Here is a 21,027-nt window from a genome sequence, read left to right as displayed (position 1 = left end):
TCATGCTGCCGCCACCTTTCAGCTTCAGCCGTCTCTTCAGCCCGCCACCTCTCCTCCCAGTCATTTTGTGCTTTCCTGCACTCTGACATTGTCTGCCTCCATGCATTCGTCTGTGCTCTGTCAGTATGGGAGGACAGCATGAGCTCAGAGAACATTTCATCACGAGTGCATTTTTTTCACCTTCTAATCTTTGCTAGCCTCTGGGAAGGAGAAGATCCTGTGATCCTTGAAACACATGCAGCTGATGGAGAAAAAAAAGGGATAGTGGTATTTGAAAAGACACATTTTATAGAACAATGGGTACACTCTTTCATGGTAAACCTTGCTGTTAACATTACATACATAGCACATGTGCTTTCGTTACAAGGTCGCATTGTGCCTCCCCCACCGCGTGGCTAACAGTGGGGAACATTTCTGTTCATCCATAGGCAAACAGCCCAGCAGGAAGGGGCACCTCTGAATGTCCCCTTAAGAAAAGCACCCTATTTCAACCAGGTGACCATGAATGATATCACTCTCCTGAGGATAATACAGAGAGATAAAGAACGGATGTTGTTTGAATGCCAGCAAATATACACTGCAATGCTTTGTTCTACAACGATTCCCGAGTAGGTGCTACTGGCCTGGAGTGGTAAAGTGTCCTACCATGGTGGATGGAATAAGGCTGCCCTCCCCAGAAACCTTTTGCAAAGGCTTTGGGAGTATATCCAGGAGAGCCATGAATGCCAGGGCAAATTAATCATTAAACATGCTGGCTTTTAAACCTTGTATAGTATTTTAAAAAGGTACACTCACCAGAGGTCCCTTCTCTGCCTGGTGAGTCCGGGAGGCAGCCTTCAGTGGGTTCAGGGGGTACTGACTCCAGGTCCAGGGTGAGAAACAGTTCTTGGCTGTCGGGAAAACCGGTTTCTCCACTTGTTTGCTGTGAGCTATCTACAACCTCATCATCATCGTCTTCCTCATCCCCAAAACCTGCTTCCATGTTGCCTCCATCTCCATTGAAGGAGTCAAACAACACGACTGGGGTAGTGGTGGCTGAACCCCCTAAAGTGGCATGCAGTTCATCATAGAAGCGGCATGTTTAGGGCTCTGACCTGGAGCGGCCGTTCGCCTCTCTGGTTTTCTGGTAGGCTTGCCTCAGCTCCTTAAGTTTCACGCGGCTGCTTTGGGTCCCTGTTATGGCCTCCGGGAGATTTTCACAAATGTTTTGGCATTTCAAAAACTGGAACGTTGTTCTGATAGCACGGATTCCTCTCCCCATACAGCAATCAGATCCCGTACCTCCCGTTCGGTCCATGCTGGAGCTCTTTTGCGATTCTGGGACTCCATCATGGTCACCTCTGCTGATGAGCTCTGCATGGTCACCTGCAGCTTGCCACACTGGCCAAACAGGAAATTGAAATTCAAAAGTTCGCGGGCCTTTTCCTGTCTACCTGGTCAGTGTATTTGAGTTGAGACTGCTGTCCAGAGTGGTCACAATGGAGCACTCTGGAATAGCTCCCGGAGGCCAATACCATCTAATTGCGTCGATAGTACCCCAAATTCAACCCAGCAAAACCGATTTCAGCGCTAATCCCTTTGTCAGGGGTGGAATAAGGAAATCAATTTAAAGAGCCCTTTAAGTTGAAAAAAAGGGCTTCGTCATGTGGACGGTGCAGGGTAACATCGATTTAATGCTGCTAAATTCGACCTCAACACCTAGTGTAGACCACGGCTTTGAGAGCAAATTGAAGGACAATCTCTTCCCCATTGGAACAAGGTGTATGATGGTAGGCACAAAAACACTTTCTGGGTTGGTTTGTTTTTTTAATTCAAAGGTACAAATTTTCCCCTCATTTACACTACTGCATCCTCACTTATTTCAGCTGAGAGATGAATTTGGGGCCAATCTTCTGACAGTATGGATAATACATTTGCATCAGAATGGAATTCCTTTAAGCACCTGAAGGAAAGAATTGCTTTGGAGCACAGAAAGAGAAATCTGAGAATAGAAGCTTGAAGAAATTCCCTATTATAAAGTAAATTTTCTATTAAAAACAAACATTAATGTTTCCTAAATTAATATTTTTAAATATAAAATGGGGTGCATAGAAGATCTAGCACTTTAAAAACAAAAAACTTTGTTGCTATTTAGAATAAAACACTTTGACTTCTTCTGTTCCTACATTCCAGATTTAGGAAAACTAGTGAACTTTACATGCCCTTTGATTAAACAAGGTATTTGTTAGGAGCTGTTTCTTTTTGGTTTAACTTTCACTTTATTGATTTTTAAATAAAAGTATAGTGCAATTCTTGATGCATGACAGCATAAAAACCCACAAGAGAATTTTTCAAAAGAAATTTAATAGTACACACCAATTCTGTCAAGTAAAGTCATACTAAAGCTATGCCTATGGAAAGGATCCTCTTCCACAGAATAATAAAAACAACTGTCAAAACTTATACTGTAATCACAGTTGGACGTTTGTTCCCTCACAGAACAATAAAGAAACAGAAAGACATATGCACAGGGATAGAAAAATAAAAGATTCTGGAAGCAACTTTTTTTAAATAAATGATTCAAAAAGGCCAGTATTTTTTAGTCCGAGAAAAGATACAAATATGGATCAATCATCCTTACATTCCTTATGTTTTCTCTGGCTAGCGTCCTTCAGGCAGATAAAACTCTCTCATCCTGCCTTAATTCTTTTCTCTGTCATTATGTCTCCTCCCATCCATCATGCTTAGTTAATGGGTGACTATTATTTTTCATGGTATTATTGTTGATATTACGCCATTGGTGTGCATGGTGAGCTACAGACATTTTCCTTGATGCTTTGCAGACCACTGCTTTCTCAATAGTCTCTCCTCCTTAGTCACTTGTGTTTCTGGCACAGAATCACCCATCACAACCAACTCTCTAGCCCATGTTTCTCTCTCACCCTGTTGTTTTGCTGAAGGTTTATATATTCACCAGTGTGCCAGATTTACCTTACAGTCAACTCTGGAAATGGGAGCTGGTTGTGTTCCCTCAGTTATTCTGGCTTTTCTCTGTGGCTTAGACTTGGTTTCTTGCATCCAGCTACCACATGAATTGATTTGTGTTGCCTTCTACGTATGGTCCAGTTTCTTGCCCTGGTTACAGACCTTACTCTAAGCAACACCGTTCTCGGGGGAAATGGATCCCAGCCAATTTCAGGCTGATCATGCCTAAAATTTCTTGGGCCGTACCTCCTGTTTTGAGGGAGGTGGCCTATGTGAATCCTTAGAGCTCTAGTTTCTGAACATCACTGAGCCTTGGGGGAACATAGCTGTGTTGCCTTTGCCACATACTGTGGAAGCAGTTATAGTTCTGAATCTCTAAGCCTTGTCCGCATTTCCTCTTGGGGGGAAAGGGAGGGAGATTTTCACAGAGGGAATGAGGCATTTGTCATTTCTTTTCTTTCTTATCCTCCACATCTTTTGAATTAATGTTCAGAATTACAGTCCCTTAGTATGTCACTGTCTGTACAAATAATTTGACAAGCAGTTTAAATGTTTCAGGGCTCATCCTTTTCATATGATATCTTCTGTGATTATTGTCAAATTCCATCTTTTGTGTATGTATATCCTTGGGGAAGGAAAAAACAAACAAACACACACTCTTAATTGAGTACTAGATGCTTTGTGAAATTTGCTTTAGCCTTATTGATCCTCAGAAGTTGTTCAGATCTTTTTATATTCTTAGTCTACCTGGTATCCATGCTGGATTCAGCCTCTGTAATATCCCTGCACTATTTTTCTCCTCTTCTCTTTATCTTGCATATATATCCAACTATATCTGAACATATCTCCTTTCTAGAAATAATGCTGTATTAGCTGTGGCTGTATGTAACTTTTTTTTCTTTGATTGATTTTCCATGGTACCCTCCTTACTTAAAACTTTAACACTTTAACCTTTACTTGCTGTTAGGTAAAAACTTGATTTAAGACACCTACCTTCATTTTAAGCAAACATATAGTTTAGTTACTATTAGAGCTTAACAGCTATAGTACAACACTTCAAACCATAATTATTCATTAATAGGGAAGTATAATGGAGTCAGCACCCACCTCTCATATGTGCTCCCTTTTCTCTTGGTTACATGAGAGCATTCTTTTCTTTTTTGGTCTTACATCAGGGTGGCATCTGCCTCTCACAAGTATCCCCCAGCCACTGGTCCTCTTGGCAGCTCAGCCCTCCAGCCGAGTCACACATGCTGTCCCCCCTTCCAGGGTATACAGTCCCAAGTTCTTATCATGGCCCTTGTATGGGTCCGTAGCTCTTAGGCTTCTTTTTAGAGGCATTGCCTTCTTCAACCAGCCAGCTGGGGCCCATCTCGGTACCCGCGACTAGGGGTGTTTCAGCAGGCCTCCCTTGACTCAGTCTTCAACCAGACTAGTGGGGCCCATCTCAGTACCCTCCCTGGCCTGGGCAGGTTCTGTGCTCAGTCCCCCTGGGCTTCAGTTTGCCCGCACTGATCTTCCGCTGGTCCTGCTGCTCTTCCCACTAGCCCAGCACTCGGTCTTTAGCAGCCTTCCCTGGGCTTCAGTCCTATCTGCAGTGAGCTCTCCACAGTGAACTGCCCGCAGTACCACTGATCTTTCAGCCAGCCAGTCACCCAGTCTTCACTCCTTGAATTCCACCCAGCCACTGAACTTCTCTGCTCTACTGCTTGTCTTATATAAGGCTCTTCTGACTCCAGATTAGTCGCTTCAGCAGCCCCTCTGATTGGCCACTCTTCTGCAGCCATTCCAGGCTGCCTGGAGGACTTCTCACTGCTCTATTCTGGGGCAAGGTGATGCAGGACCATGAGGCTTCCTGCAGGGGGTCTCTGGACCTTGTCCACCCTGCCACAGGAAGAAAAATTGATTTCTCCAGCTCCCCAATATCCAGTGTTAAAGAATAGGGATTCCAGAATCCAAACCAACATCTTGCACATCTTCATGAACTCTCAGAATGTCTGCCTGAAAATTGCAGGAGATCAGTGATAGCAGCTTCTCCTCTTTACCTCTGAAGGAGGCTGGAAGTGGCTCTTTCTTGCCACCCTTACAGAGGATCACAGACATCAGCCAAAAGTTGCTAATCCCTCCCTGTCCATTTAAAAGCTTTGCAAGTTCAGCAACTACTGCACTTTGTCCAGAGATAGAAGACTGTGTGAAGAGCCTTCACCTTCAATGCACACTCAAAGCTATAGATTAGATGAAGGTCCACAGAGGGGGACTGGCTGAGACTTGCTTTGAAGTTCAGCAGATAGAGGAAGCAAAATTTGCCTTTCCTTTGAACCTATGTCCATCATTGGTAAGAGAAGAACATCTGTCTGCAAATAGCAACTAATGGGAAAAGTTCTATATAAATCACAAATATGGAAGTAATTTAAGTAAAAAATAACCTTTATAAAAAGACCAAGACTGGTCTTGTCCTCTAGCTGAATTTCCCCAACAGTATATTTTAAAACGATATAAAATAACTTCATTAATAAGGCTTTGAGGGTCTATCATGAAACCACAAAACAATGACATTTTTAGTGAAGGTTGAAAGCTTACTATCTTTAACTCTCCTTCAGTTATACCTATTTATTGCATATACAATACAATTGCAAATTGGGGGAAGGTCCTATCCTATATGCTTTGGCACTATTAATGACAGTTATTTAACACTTTTCTAATGAGAAATAAAGAGACGAACGCATAGCTTTTAACTAAAATGATTTTTGCTATGACAAACCACAAGTCTTAATAAATAATAAGTAGTTATGTAGTGCTTTCTATCTTTCAAAGTATTTTTTAATCATCAACTAATAAATCTTTAACCAAATTAGTACAACTTTTAATGTAACCTCATTATGTGACTTTAGCATCTAAATCCATATATAGGCTGCTTAATGAGTGTCTGATTTTCAGAGGTGCTAAGCAATGTAGGATCTATGAGACGTGAATTTATATACCTAATTGTAGAGTTTGGAAGCTTGGGCCCTAATCTATCTTCCCCCATCCTTCCTAGGGTTACCACTAGCTGGTATTAACCGGCCTGGCCAGGTTTTTTATGGATTTGCCATTTTCCAGAAAAATAATTTAATCTGCCAGGGGGATTTTACGTCTGTCTAAAGATTTGCGTTATAATCACAATATAGTGGGCTATCTAGTGTTAAAAGTTTCTGTGTTCAGCTAAAGATGCTGCAGTGTTCCCACTTCCACAGTTTAAGTGATAACGGATCAAACCCATTGAAAATACAATAGCTGTCTACCCACCAACACGCAAGCGCACCGCATGTATGTGCGAGAGAGGATTTGAGTCACTGTAAGTGGACGCTGAAGGGTGGGAGCTGCAAAGTTGCCTTGTGGTTGGGGCTGCAGTGGGCTTGCCTTGGGGTGGGATGCTGGGTTTTTTGTATTTCCACTGGTAGTAACCCTACCTCTCTCCCAGCTGTAAAATGAGGTCGACAATATTTACCTGTTTTACAGGCTAAATGTTTTTGAAGTGCTTTGGGATCATTAGATAGAAAGTACTAAAGAAGTGTAAAATACTATTATTACAGGTTTAGGGTAGATTCATTATTTTAAATGTTAGTGTATTTATGAATTATGTTCAACATTCTTCATGTCCTACTCAGACCCTATGGCTGGTCATCTAGAGTTGCAGATGACAAAGTTTTGAAGATACAGTTTCAGAAAAGACATCTGGCTCCTTGACAGACTTCAGAGACACCATTCATCACAATTCTGGAGTTGACTTTGGCTATGTCACATGCTCCGGATGTTGTTCATTCGGACAGTTTTAACCACTTCCCTTAATCATATTCTTTCTGAATCATGTTACATTATTGGGAATGTGCATCTTCACACTGCATGCATTTGACAATACATTTAATACAAATTCCTAATGAGATATCTGACCTTTGATATTTTTAAATGAAGGTACATATTTGAATATTTGTATTTATTTGCATGCGTGCATTCTCCCCTGGAGCCAAAATAACACTAGATCTGAAATACTCATGGTTCTTCTGGTCCTAGATAGATAGTGGCTATACCACAAAACCATCAGATCCTGATATTTCAGAAACATCAACAGCTCCCTGAGAAAAAGTCTGATAAAAAAAAATCAGTTACCAAGATATTCAGGTTTATCTGAATACTGATATAGTTTGGTTCATTCAGATTCCTGTGCAAATCAAATGGACAGCCCACTTACATAACTTTCAATGACTTCATAACTTATGCTACTCTAAAAGGCAAAACTCCTGTCCATAATAATTTTAGCACAATGGACCACTACAACCCATTTCTCATTTCACAAAAGAGTAAAGGACCTTTTCTGATACCTGGATTTCAAAATTTAATGCCTTGTCAAAATGAAATTGTCACAGGAAAATTGTTTATATGAACACCAATATGTAATATGATGTCTTTGTCAACTGTTTTATGGAATCTGTCAAGTAAGACCTACCTACTGGACCTGTGGGTATTGTCATCAGGCAAATACGTATCTGCCTAACTAGAAGCAGACAGCACTTTTCTTTACTATTTCTGCCCCATTCTGGGGATAGTAAATATCCAGTGTTCACATATTTTTGACTTGAGTTAATTTCTGAGTAACCTCTGAAAGATTCAGAAAGAAGTTCTAGGCACAATGACAGTTTGGTCTATTTTTCTTTTTTAAACATCCCAATCAAGTCCAGTGCTTCATGATGCAAGCTGATTACTATATGGTACAAGAAAAAATGATTAATTACCTTCTGTGGGGTGGTTTGTTTTTCTCCAAACTTGTTTAGTACTGGTGCTTAGATGCTTCAGCAATGGGCACAATTATAAAAAAAGCTGGATAGAACAAATGGTATCATAACTTTCCCGGAACTTAGAAAAAAGTACTATGAAATGTAATTCAAAAGGATAACCTTTCCATATAATATTTAAATAGCTTATAGAATTCTATGGCAAGTCTATAATTCTCTACTTTATAGTTTGGTTTAAAAATTCTATTAGAGAGATATCATTTTCTATTAAATTTTTATTTGTATTTGTATTTTTAGTGTGTGTGTGTGTGTGTGTGTGTGTGTGTGTGTGTGTGTGTGTAGAGGCTTGTAGGGGCTTTGTGCTGAGAGAGAAGCTGAGCCCTGATTAGGGAGCGGGGCTTTTCTGACTAGAGATCCTATAAAGGTAGCCAGCCAGTCAGGCAGCGGCACAGACAGCTGCAGAGGCACAGGAGCTAGCAAACAGAGCTCTAAACAGGGGAGTTTGAGTGGGAGTTCTGTTGTAAGAGAAGGCGATGACAGATACAGAGGCAGCTGAGGGAGTGACTCGTGTAGTGGAAGACACATTGAGGATGACTGGATGTGGAAGCTGTGGTATGTACATGATCCTGGAGGGGGGACCTGGTAAGAGTTTTTTCTGCATGAAATGCCGTCTGATAGAGCTGATGGAGGAAAAGATCCGAGGTCTGGAGATGCAGGTGGAAAGTCTGGTTGAGTTTAGGAAGGGGTTTGAGCAGATGATGGAGCAAAGATATGAGGTATCTGAAGGGAAAAGCTCAGACTTACAGATGGAAGCAGGGCTGGGGAATTTTGAGGGGAGACTGGGTGAGGAAAGTGGTCAGTGGAAGCATGTGACTAAAAGAACCAGGCAGAGAAAAAGACGGGCTAGTGAAGGAGAAATAGAGCTTAAGAACAGGTTTGCAGAGTTGGAAAATGAAGAAGGGGCTCAGCAGGTAGCTGCTGAAGGTGAAAGGGTAAGGAAGAAGAGAAGAGAGGCTAGTCCTATAGGAAAAGGGGAAGAGTCAAGGGAGACTACACCAAATAATGAGCCCCAGGAGGATACAGGATGGGTTGAAGAGGATTATAAGGGAAAATAGGAATGGAAAGAACTTCAGCCAAAGGGAACAGGGGAGAGACTGGAGAATAGCACTGTCACAGGAAAGGAAGGTCTATGTGATCGGGGACTCTTTATTGAGAAGAATAGATAGGCCTGTAACTAGAGTTGATCCAGAGAATAGAAGGGTGTGCTGTCTTCCAGGTGCTAAGATACAGGATGTAGACCTGAGGTTGAAAAGGATCCTAAAGGGAGCGGGAAAGAATCCCCTAATTATCCTTCATGTGGGAACAAATGATACGGCTAGATTCTTGCTGGAAAGTATTAAGGGAGACTATGCTAGGCTGGGGAAGATGCTTAAGTAAATTGAGGCTCAAGTGATCTTTAGTGGGATCCTGCCTGTTCCTAGAGAAGGGCAACAAAGGTGTGACAAGATTATGACTGTCAACAGATGTCTTATAAGGAGCTATAAGGAGGGCTTTGGGATGTATGGCCACTGGGAGGCATTCATGGACAGAGGGCAGTTCTCTCGGGATGGACTTCATCTGAGTAGGGAAGGAAATAGACTTCTAGAATGAAGGCTGGCACAACTGATTAAGAGAGCTTTAAACTAGGAATTTGGGGGAGACGGTTGGGAGATGTCCAGGTAATCTCCACGCCGGATTTTAGCATTGAGAGGGAAGAAGACGAAGTAAGAAAGGATACAGCCGTGGGTAGGAGAATGTATATAAGGAGCGAGGGCAGTGTGGATACAAGTCTAATAGGTTATACTGGCTGTAGAATGACTGTGCCTAATAGGGTACAAAATGTGAGCAAAGTCAAACAGCAAAAATTAAGATGTTTGTACACCAATGCGAGGAGCCTAGGTAACAAAATGGAGAAACTAGAACTACTGGTGCAAGAAGTGAAACCAGATATTATGGGGATAACAGAAACATGGTGGAATAGTAGTCATGACTGGACTACAGGTATTGAAGGGCATGTGCTGTTCAGGAAAGACAGAAATAAAAGTAAAGGTGGTGGAGTAGCATTGTATATCAATGATGAGGTAGAATGTAAAGAAATAAGAAGAGATGCAATGGATAAGACAGAGTCCGTCTGGGCAAAAATTACATTGGGGAAGATAACAAGTAAAGCCTCTCCTACGATAGTGCTTGGGGTGTGCTATAGACCTCCGGGATCTAATTTGGATATGGATAGAGCCCTTTTTAATGTTTTTAATAAAGTAAAAACTAATGGAAACTGCATGATCATGGGAGACTTTAACTTCCCAGATATAGACTGGAGGACCAGTGCTAGTAATAATAATAGGGCTCAGATTTTCCTAGATGCGATAGCTGATGGATTCCTTCATCAAGTAGTTGCTGAACTGACTAGAGGGGATGCCATTTTAGATTTAATTTTGGTGAGTAGTGAGGACGTCATAGAAGAAATGGTTGTAGGGGATAATCTTGGCTCAAGTGATCGTGAGCTAATTCAGTTCAAACTGAATGGAAGGATTAACAAAAATAAATTTGCAACTAGAGTTTTTGTTTTCAAAAGGGCTGACTTTCAAAAATTAAGGAAATTAGTTAGGGAAGTGGATTGGATTGAAGAACTTATGGATCTAAAGGTAGAGGAGGCCTGGCATTACTTTAAATCAAAGCTGCAGAAGCTACCGGAAGCCTGTATCCCAAGAAAGGGGAAAAAATTCATAGGCAGGAGTTGTAGACCAAACTGGATGAGCAAGCATCTTAGAGAGGTGATTAAGAAGAAGCAGAAAGCATACAGGGAGTGGAAGATGGGAGGGATCAGCAAGGAAAGCTACCTTATTGAGGTCAGAACATGTAGGGATAAAGTGAGACAGGCTAAAAGTCGAGTAGAGTTGGACCTTGCAAAGGGAATTAAAACCAATAGTAAAAGGTTCTATAGCCATATAAATAGGAAAAAAAAACTAAGAAAGAAGAAGTGGGGCCGCTAAATACTGAGGATGGAGTGGAGGTTAAGGATAATCTAGACATGGCCCAATATCTAAACAAATACTTTGCCTCAGTCTTTAATAAGGCTAAAGAGGATCTTGGGGATAATGGTAGCATGACAAATGGGAAGGAGGATATAGAGGTAGATATTACCATATCAGAGGTAGAAGCGAAACTCAAACAGCTTAATGGGACTAAATCGGGGGGCCCAGATAATCTTCACCCAAGAATATTAAAGGAATTGGCACCTGAAATTGCAAGCCCATTAGCAAGAATTTTTAATGAATCTGTAAACTCAGGAGTTGTACCGTATGATTGGAGAATTGCTAATATAGTTCCTATTTTTAAGAAAGGAAAAAAAGGTGATCCAGGTAACTACAGGCCAGTTAGTTTGACATCTGTAGTATGCAAGGTCCTGGAAAAAATTTTGAAGGAGAAATTAGTTAAGGACATTGAAGTCAATGGTAAATGGGACAAAATACAACATGGTTTTACAAAAGGTAGATCATGCCAAACCAACCTAATCTCCTTTTTTGAAAAAGTAACAGATTTTTTAGATAAAGGAAATGCAGTGGATCTAATTTACCTAGATTTCAGTAGGCATTTGGTACCGTGCCACATGGGGAATTATTAGTTAAATTGGAGAAGATGGGGATCAATATGAACATCAAAAGGTGGATAAGGAATTGGTTAAAGGGGAGACTGCAACGGGTCCTACTGAAAGGCGAACTGTCAGGCTGGAGGGAGGTTACCAGTGGAGTTCCTCAGGGATCAATTTTGGGACCAATCTTATTTAATCTTTTTATTACTGACCTCGGCACAAAAAGTGGGAGTGTGCTAATAAAGTTTGCAGATGATACAAAGCTGGGAGGTATTGCCAATTCAGAGAAGGAACGGGATATTATACAGGAGGATCTGGATGACCTTGTAAACTGGAGTAATAGTAATAGGATGAAATTTAATAGTGAGAAGTGTAAGATTATGCATTTAGGGATTAATAACTAGAATTTTAGCTATAAGTTGGGGACGCATCAATTAGAAGTAACGGAAGAGGAGAAGGACCTTGGAGTATTGGTTGATCATAGGATGACTATGAGCTGCCAATGTGATATGGCTGTGAAAAAAGCTAATGCGGTTTTGGGATGCATCAGGAGAGGCATTTCCAGTAGAGATAAGGAGGTTTTAGTACCGTTATACAAGGCACTGGTGAGACCTCACCTGGAATACTGTGTGCAGTTCAGGTCTCCCATGTTTAAAAAGGATGAATTCAAACTGGAGCAGGTACAGAGAAGGGCTACTAGGATGATCCGAGGAATGGAAAACTTGTCTTATGAAAGGAGACTTAAGGAGCTTGGCTTGTTTAGCCTAACTGAAAGAAGGCTGAGGCACCAATGTGGACACAAGAACAAATGGGTATAAACTGGCCACCAGGAAGTTTAGACTTGAAATTAGACGAAGGTTTCTAACCATCAGAGGAATGAAGTTTTGGAATAGCCTTCCAAGGGAAGCAGTGGGGGCAAAAGATCTATCTGGTTTTAAGATTCTACTCGATCAGTTTATGGAGGAGATGGTATGATGGGATAATGTGATTTTGGTAAGTAATTGATCTTTAATTATTCAGGGTAAATAGGCCTAATCCCCTGATATGGGATATTAGATGGATGGGATTTGAGTTACCCAGGAAAGAATTTTCTGTAGTATCTGGCTGGTGAATCTTGACCATATGCTCAGGGTTTAGCTGATCGCCATATTTGGTGTCGGGAAGGAATTTTCCTCCAGGGCAGATTGGAGAGGCCCTGGAGGCTTTTCGCCTTCCTCTGTAGCATGGGGCACGGGTCACTTGCTGGAGTATTCTCTGCTCCTTGAAGTCTTTAAACCACGATTTGAGGACTTCAATAGCTCAGACATAGGTGAGGTTTTTCGTAGGAGTGGGTGGGTGAGATTCTGTGGCCTGCGCTGTGCAGGAGGTCGGACTAGATGATCAGAATGGTCCCTTCTGACCTTAGTATCTATGAATCTATAAATTCTATAGCTTTTGGAATAGTTTCTCTAGAAATCTATTTAATGTCTATGGAACCCTCTTGACATCAACCTTCTTAAATTCTGTAGAATATTTCTATAGGTTGGAACTAGAGAATGCTCTTTTTTATTTTTATTTTTTTACTCTTGTTTTTGATGAGTCAAAGCTTAGCTGAACTATTCATTCGACCAGTTCAGCAGTTACCTAGTGTTGCTTTACTTCTAAATGACCTTAAGAAACATTCAGTTTTTGATGGATCTTGAAAGAAAGTCTCTCAAAGGGCTACGGTTTCTCTTTCCTTTATTGTTAGTTTTAGTAACCTTTGAGAACTGGGGTAATAATGAGGATGGGTGGAAATTTCATCTTTCCTGCATCTTGTTCTCTCCTACCTATAAGAGAAGCAAGAGCAACTTTAAACAGCTAATTCCTTAAAAGGTGTCACAGAGGGAGGACAATGCTGGCATAAAGAACGTGCTATTTATGAGCATAAATACTGAGAAACTAGCTAAATTCATCTGCTTTTTTTAAAAAAAGAAAAAAAAAAGATTGGAGTAAACATAGTCTAGTACCATAATGAAGTGTGAGCTCTCCTTTGCTGTACCACTCATGATCTCAACCCTGATTTAAAGGGAATCACACTGTCTTTGAGAAAATAGTAGAGCAGTCATGTGTGTTATGAAATTGACAGTATAATTAGCATGGTTCCATTAGAGTTAACACAGTTATAGTTGTGAATACCATGCATTACTCAGTAACTATAGGCAAGGACTCATAGCCTTGGTGGCACATTAAAGGTAAATTATGCACTCAATATTATATGGCATGGTTCCTCTTCTTCTCCAGTCCTGTCAGGATCATATTCTTATTTGTTTATTTTATATTATATTAAATTTAAATTTACTTTACTGTTCTCAGATCATCAGTTTTTGTAAAGAAACATTCAGGCTTTTGTAATAAAATGAATATCTGAATTGTAGGCATTATCAAGGAGCAAAGCAAGAACCTTTGGCAGCTGGGAAGAGGGAGTTGGGACTTTTGATACCAGGAAAGTGGTGGATACAATTTTAGTTCTTAGAAGTTGTTTGGTTTTGTTACATGGCAGAGGAGACTATAAACTTTGGAAGGGTTTGAATTCCTCACTGTCCACCTCAGTGATCATTTGTTCCACAGCATCCTGTGCTAATATCTGCCATTACATCCAACAGGTGATGGAGGAATCACACTAATTTGGTGCTTCTACAAAAATGATTACCAATGAAATCATTTGTTGTTTGTACTAATAAAGTAAGTAGATACATGGAGCCAGATTCCCTCACACCAATTTAAATTATGAAAAATTCTGCTCAATTCAATGAAGCTATGCCAGTGTGAGTTCAGAATCTGCTCTGTTGCCAAAAAGGCCTAGCATTCTCATTGTCCCTCATGGTTAAGTTAAAAGAATCGTTTGTCAAATATACTGAGTACCCATAGAACTTTGTGAATCTATGCTAAATGGAGATGATGAAAATTCACCAAGTAAAAGTATATTGCTTCCAAGAGCAAAATATTAAACTGGTTTTTAAGTACAAAATTTGCTTGCCAGGTAAAATGTAATTGGCTAAAAGTTGTAATTGACATCTCAAGAAAAGAAGCATGAGGAGAACATAACTGAAGTCTTGCAGGTCTCAAAGGAATGTTGACCACAGATGTTACATCAGCATAATGTAAAATGTTCAAAATGAAATAATTTGTCGAGACTCTTGTTTTGTAGATGTTCTAGCGCTATTGTTAAATAGAGGTCAAGTTGTTAGGCTCTCTTTTGGCTGGAAATTTGAGGCCTAGTGGAATTTGTAAGAAGTTGATAATAAATTGACATTTGTTAATGATTGGATTTCCACCTGATTGGATAATGGGGTGAATAACAGACTGTTACTCTGGATCGGTATGCATTACTTTTCTGTTTGGGCTGTTTAATCTTAGATGCCTAATCTCTGATTAATAAACTGATTTAAGATTGACCATCTGATGTCTTGTCAATTAATAATCAAAATGAACCCAATTAATTACAGCTCCAGGAAAACCAGTAAACTGAGTTGAATAAGGTAGGAGACATTTATAGTGTCATTTTCCACCATAATCTTACATTAAATTAGCAATGTCCTATCATTTCTATTAGGAGCTCCTAGTCTCCACTGCAAGTGAACAGGTTGTTGTACACTCCTTGCAGGACTAGAGAGAGCCAAGAGCTCTTCCACAAATACGATCAGTGTAGAGACCCAGAAACTGAAAAGCCCTCCTGACAACAGTGGATGCACCACAGTGGAAACGGTGGCTTGAATGTGTGGAAGGGGTCAACTTCACACACTCAGGAAGATGGGACTGGAACCTAGGGGCTGCAAATCCCACACATGCCACTAGGCTGCAGGAGAAATCCAATGCCATCACCATTAAACTGTTTTGGATATCAAAACAACCAGTGGACAAACAGTATCACAGAAAGTCCAGCATCAGCTCCAGCAGATGATGTGCTCCATTGTCGCAGTGGTCTGGTCCATTCATAAGTAAGGAGATTGATGCAGCCATTGCAGCAACAAAACTGGGAAAAACAGTGGGTAAAGATGGCATCTATCCTGAGTTCCTATATAACCTAGGTCCACTGGCACAGAGATGGATGATGCATCATTTTTCACCAACATACTGGAGACCAATGAAATCCTCAGCATGTTGAGAGAAGCCTATGTCATTGTAATTCTAAAGCCTCGAAAACCTGCAGATGACCCTTCCAGTTCTAGGCCAATCTCCCTCTTCAGCACTGCCTGCAAGGTGATGGAGCATATGTTTCTGAACTGAATCAGGCCACTGTGGACTCCAGCCTACCCAAAGATAAAACTGGTTTCTGATCTCTCACCAAAGTCCTGTCCCTAATTACAAACATCTAGACAAGATTCCAACAAAAACTCAAGACCAGTATTAATCAATTTGCCAGCGGTAGGGAGGTTGGACTGCTACTGATATTGGCCAAAGTGATCCCCTTCATGCAGATTCTCTGGCTACTGAACACTATGTTTAGTGGCCAAAGGATGCACATACACCTTGGAGGTCAAACCAACAAACCACGCACTTTGACTAATGGACTACCACAAGGATCTGTACTTGCTCCGACACTCTTTCAATGTATACATGAGCAATATGTCTGAAACGATAGTGCAGAAGTTTACATATGCTGATGATTTGGCACTGTCAACTCAGGCCCATAGCTTTAAACAATTCAAAGGGACCCTTACATCTGACCTTAAGATCATGGAAGAGTACTTCCAAATGTAGTGGCTCAGACCAAATCCAAGCAAATTAGTAGGCTCTACTTTCCACCTTGACAACAGAATTGCACAAAACACTTCAATTGTTGATTTTCAATGAAACTTGGCATTATTCCCCCAAGCCAAAACATCTTGATATCATTCTTGACCACACACTCACCTTTCATGATCATCAAGCAAGAAAATATTCTGTAAAGCAAAGACTCACGTCATCATTATCCAAAAGTTAACTGTGGAATCAACTGCCCTGCTGCTACAGACATTGTCCTTGACCCTAGTGTACCTTAGTGCACTGGTATGGACAAGAAGTTGCCATATCCAACTTGTGGATAGGCAGCTGAATAAGAGCATATGAATCATCACAAGAACTTCAAAATTGATGCCTCTACCATGGCTTTCTGTATTAGCAAACATTGAACCTCCAGCTATCTGTCAAGCACAAGAACTTAAACTCACCAAAGAATATCCAGAACTTCCCATCTGGCAGCCTATGGACAATGTAGCCCAACAATGCCTGAAATCACAAAGACAGGTTTCAGAGTAGCAGCCGTGTTAGTCTGTATTCACAAAAAGAAAAGACTTGTGGCACCTTAGAGACTAACAAATTTATTTAAGCATAAGCTTTCGTAAGCTACAGCTCACTTCATCGGATGCTTATGCTCAAATAAATTTGTTAGTCTCTCAGGTGCCACAAGTACTCCTTTTCTTTTTGAAATCACAAAAACCACCATGGACCACGTGCAATCACCTCATGTCTTTGGATCCAGCCAGAGAATGGCCAAGTGTCTGGACTTCATCTACCATTCCAAACAAGCACATTATCATTGACCAAGAAGCTGCCCTTGCAGTTTCAATCTACCATACAAGCTTTGGACCACACTGAACCATGTCCGAACAAACCATGAACAATGAAGCGATTTGATATAAAAGTGAAAAAATCAAAGAGTCCCCTTTGTGTGACTGAGGTGAGAACATCCAGACCATCTAACACATCATAATGCAGTGCCCCAAATATAGATTCAAAGGAAATGGAGGATATCCACAAATGGATTATGCACCTACATTTGCATCTATAGAATGTTGCTCTGCAGATGCCATATGCTATAGAGAGACAGACAGACAGAGAGAATTTCTATGATGTGGTCACTGCCTTCCCTAGAGCAGTGTTTGACAACCTATGGTCAGTTGACCCTCAGTGGCCTGTGAAGCACTTTCTGGTGCTGCAAAGAGTGAACCATTTTGAAAGACAACAAATGATGGGTTTGAATTTGGAAGGAGGTGGGAGTATGGGGAAAATGGTCCAGCAAGTGCAAAGGTGAGAACCACTGCTGATACCTCATACTTAAACTTTCCCCAAGAGTGCAATGAATATCTATGCTCAAGTCAAGGCCAAAGAGGTAAGCTGTTTTTCCTTTGTTTTTGATGGTTTCTCTCATTTGTCCCATTTTCTTTGTTACTGTGCAAAAATTTGTTTTTGTAAAGTTTTTTGTTTATTTTAAAGAAAAAAAACACATTCAAACAAAAACTTCAGTATTCCATACTGTGGTTTTTTTGTTTGGTTTGAGGTTTTTTTATTCCCCCATCTTTCACTTTAAATGAGTGTAATCCCCATGCAGTGAACATAGTAAGACTGGGAACTAGTACAGGATTTTTTTAAGCTCGGAACTGACCCAGATACACCCACCAAAAATGATAGCACTTTTTGATATTAATTTTATACTGAGCAAAAGATTATTGCAGTCAATATCAAACACAAAGTGTTCTGACAATGTTATTTAGTATAATTTACTATGTTGAATAGGAAGACAAGGTGATAAACTGATAGGTTCCATTAAAAAAGCATACACAAATACAGTGTCCTGAGTGTCAGAGTTTTCATGTATACTTTCTTCTCTGGTATTGTCTTTGACAAAGGCATTTTGACAAGGCTGTGAGACTTTGTCTCACCTAATTTCCTTTGGCAGAGTGAGGCAGCTTTTCTGCATGATTACTCAACCTCTGGGTTATCAAGATATTCTCATTTTAAGCTGCTATTGGGAAGACTTGAATAATTTAATTTTTGCCATGAACTTGGCAGCCCTTTTCAATAGTTGCTGATTTATTACATCTAACAAAGAACTGCTACAGTGGGTCAACTAGTTGTCTAGTTTACACAAAGGCAAAATGTAGTTAAAGAGAATACATAAGTAGTGTGAAGTTTTTAATTCACCAGTCATGAAGCATTCCTTTTAGGCACCTGTGAACTGGTAACAGCTATAAGAATAGTTTACCTGAACTTTGCTCAAAACTCAAACCAAACGCATTTTCTTTGGTTGGTTGGGTTTTTTTTTTTAAGATTCCTATCTTCTTTTCTCATCCGCGCAACCAAATAATCAAGAGATGAAGACAGAAGGACCCAACTAAAAATAGGGGGGGAAAGAACCTCTACCCTGAATTAAAACAAGCCACAAAATGCAGATCGAGATTTTGAATATCCCCAAAATCATATAAAAATCTGAATCTAATTTCAAATCTGGCAGTTTGAGCCAATCTCTGATAATTCCAACTCACTTCTCTATCAGAGAAAGGTTTAAGATGAGCCAACGGCTGGAAATTGAAGCTATACAAATTCAGACTGGAAATAAGGAATACATTTTTGACAGTGAGGTGATTAATGATTGGAACAATTTAGCAAGGTTTGTGACAGATTCTGCATCACTGAACTAAATCAAAATATGTCCTAGGGATTATTTTGGAGAAGTGCTATGCCCTGTGTTATATAGGAGGTCAGACTAGATGATCACAGTGGTCCCTTCTGGCCTTGGAGTCTATGAATCTAAGATTTTTCAGTCATTCCAAGCCAGGAACAGTGCACAATGGGATAGATAATGTCCTCTAGTTGTGTGCATGGAGCTTGCAGAGGGTAGTGTTTAGGAAATGGTAGATGATATTGAGCTGGCTGGAGTGAGAAATGTGTGTCTGGGACAGTGAGAACTTAAGTTAGCGCCCAAAAGATATTAGACTCTAGGGCTACACCATGTTTTCCATTCCACCTCACGCTAACTTGTGGAGACAGATTCCTTTCACTACATATTGTAATTGTCTGAAATGCTTATGAATCTGAAGCAAATTTCAGAAGGCAATAATTTGGGGAAGAGATTTTATTATTCTCTCTACTGAGAGATACAATTTAGTAATAATCTCTTTCTCTCTGGAATAAGTTTCCATAACTCAAGTGTGCTGACATTCAGAGCACAAGCACTTGTTTGACTTTGATCACAATTGGTGAGGTTTTTCTTAAAATGGATTGGGTTAGAGTAGTAAAGAAAGAGGATTTGATCCTGATCATTCAACCAATCATGTTGTTCGTTTTTAATTTATAATGCCAGACTTCATGGCAAGGGACACACAAATATAAATAAAAATTATTTGTATCACTAACTCTAAACATGATGACATACCCAGACTTAACTATTATGATTATTAAATGATCTCTGATGGCTTTTGCCTGTATCATTTGTTCTTAAACTTATTGTAATTACGCTTTTCTCTTTTACAGCACAAACCAATTTGAATACAACTGGGCAAATATATTATGTGATACACACACAAAACATTAAAAGATCATTATTTAAGTTGCAAAATCAAGCACTCAAAAGTCTAGGTTCCTATGTGGCCCTCATCACTGTGGTAACCAAAAGCCTCCTCTGTAAGTATCAGATCTCACAAGATTTCTAGCCAAGTTTCTAATCCAAATTGTTTGGGATATATTTGGGTTAAGTAGACAGCCTCTGCCCTTGAATATGACAAACTCAAACATCTTTCTAGGATTGCATGCCTTTTGAAATGAGTTCTTCTTGCTTGCATGTATATGAAATACAACAACATGTATGTTACCAAATATGATTTTGTAACTGTGTGCACCCTGTTTGTTAAACTCATTGATAGGTAGAATTTATTGCTTATAATAGATTTTCTGCTTAAAAACTCTGAACAATTTAGCTTCTTCGAAAGATTTTCATTATTATGTAGAATGTCTTTCCTTTTTTTTTTAAGCACATGTATACTTGTGTCTGGAACATTAAATCCATTTGAGTCTGCTATTATTTCTAATTTAATTCCTTAGCAATTGTCTAGTCTTTTCTTCTTTTCCCCAATCTCTCTTTGTCCTCAATTCCTTTTTAAGATCACACCTTTTTTCTTGTGTTCTCTCTGTCATTTATGTTTCTTGTTGATCTTATTTTCCAGGTTCATTTCCCTAATCAGCTTCTTTTCTACCTACCTTGAGACTTTTTCTTTTATGTTGCTCTTCCCTTCTTTGCTTCTCTACCTTGGCTTTGTCTTTCTTCCCTTTGATTGACAAACTTCCTGATATTACCAAATCATAAAAGTTAGGAGAAGAGACCCATCATGAGAGGCTAGATATTAAACATCCATTTCAGGATTTCTCTAGGGTAGACAAATCTACCAGCATAGTAGGTCCTACACCCTCACCCCAGTGAAGAGCTGGTGAGAGTGCAAGATGTTACAGCAACCATTCCTTATTCTTTTGGGGTGCCATATTCCCCATCGGCAACACCTTGGAAGCAGCCATGCATTTCAGGCTCAAGAGCTGCAAGTCTGGACAACTTATATGTGTGTTGCACAATGAGAGGAAGGCTTACTCACGACCCCTACCACAAAACCAGAGCGCATGTGTTCCGCCCACTCTCTCCTGTTGGAGATTTTCCACTTTGTATGCATAATTAAATGTGTGTTGGAGTAAGGACTTGAACCTGAGTTTCCTACCTCCTATGTGAGTGCCCTAGCTACTGAGCTATAGAGTCAGTCTCTTTCCCAGTGAATACTTAATTTTTTTATATAAAGTGGAAAAAATTCAGCAAAAGACATTGAGAAAGACATACCCCGGAATAGTCAACAGTACGGTAGTCAGGGCTCTCACCTGAGATGTGGGAGACCCAGGTTCAAG

General features: G+C 40.1%; 1 long non-coding RNA gene across 1 annotated transcript; it reads left to right on the top strand.

Annotated features, from left to right (window-relative positions):
- Window positions 1-1,718: 1,718 nt before the first annotated feature.
- LOC122460430 lies at window positions 1,719-7,933 on the top strand. The gene is made up of 3 exons (XR_006281732.1): window positions 1,719-1,769; window positions 1,866-2,018; window positions 6,612-7,933. It is a non-coding gene; the product is annotated as an uncharacterized LOC122460430 (long non-coding RNA).
- The last annotated feature ends 13,094 nt before the right edge of the window (window positions 7,934-21,027 follow it).

Source organism: Dermochelys coriacea, chromosome 5, assembly GCF_009764565.3.
Source record: "Dermochelys coriacea isolate rDerCor1 chromosome 5, rDerCor1.pri.v4, whole genome shotgun sequence".
Classification (NCBI taxonomy): domain Eukaryota; kingdom Metazoa; phylum Chordata; order Testudines; family Dermochelyidae; genus Dermochelys; species Dermochelys coriacea.
This window is presented reverse-complemented; position numbering and strand designations above follow the sequence as displayed.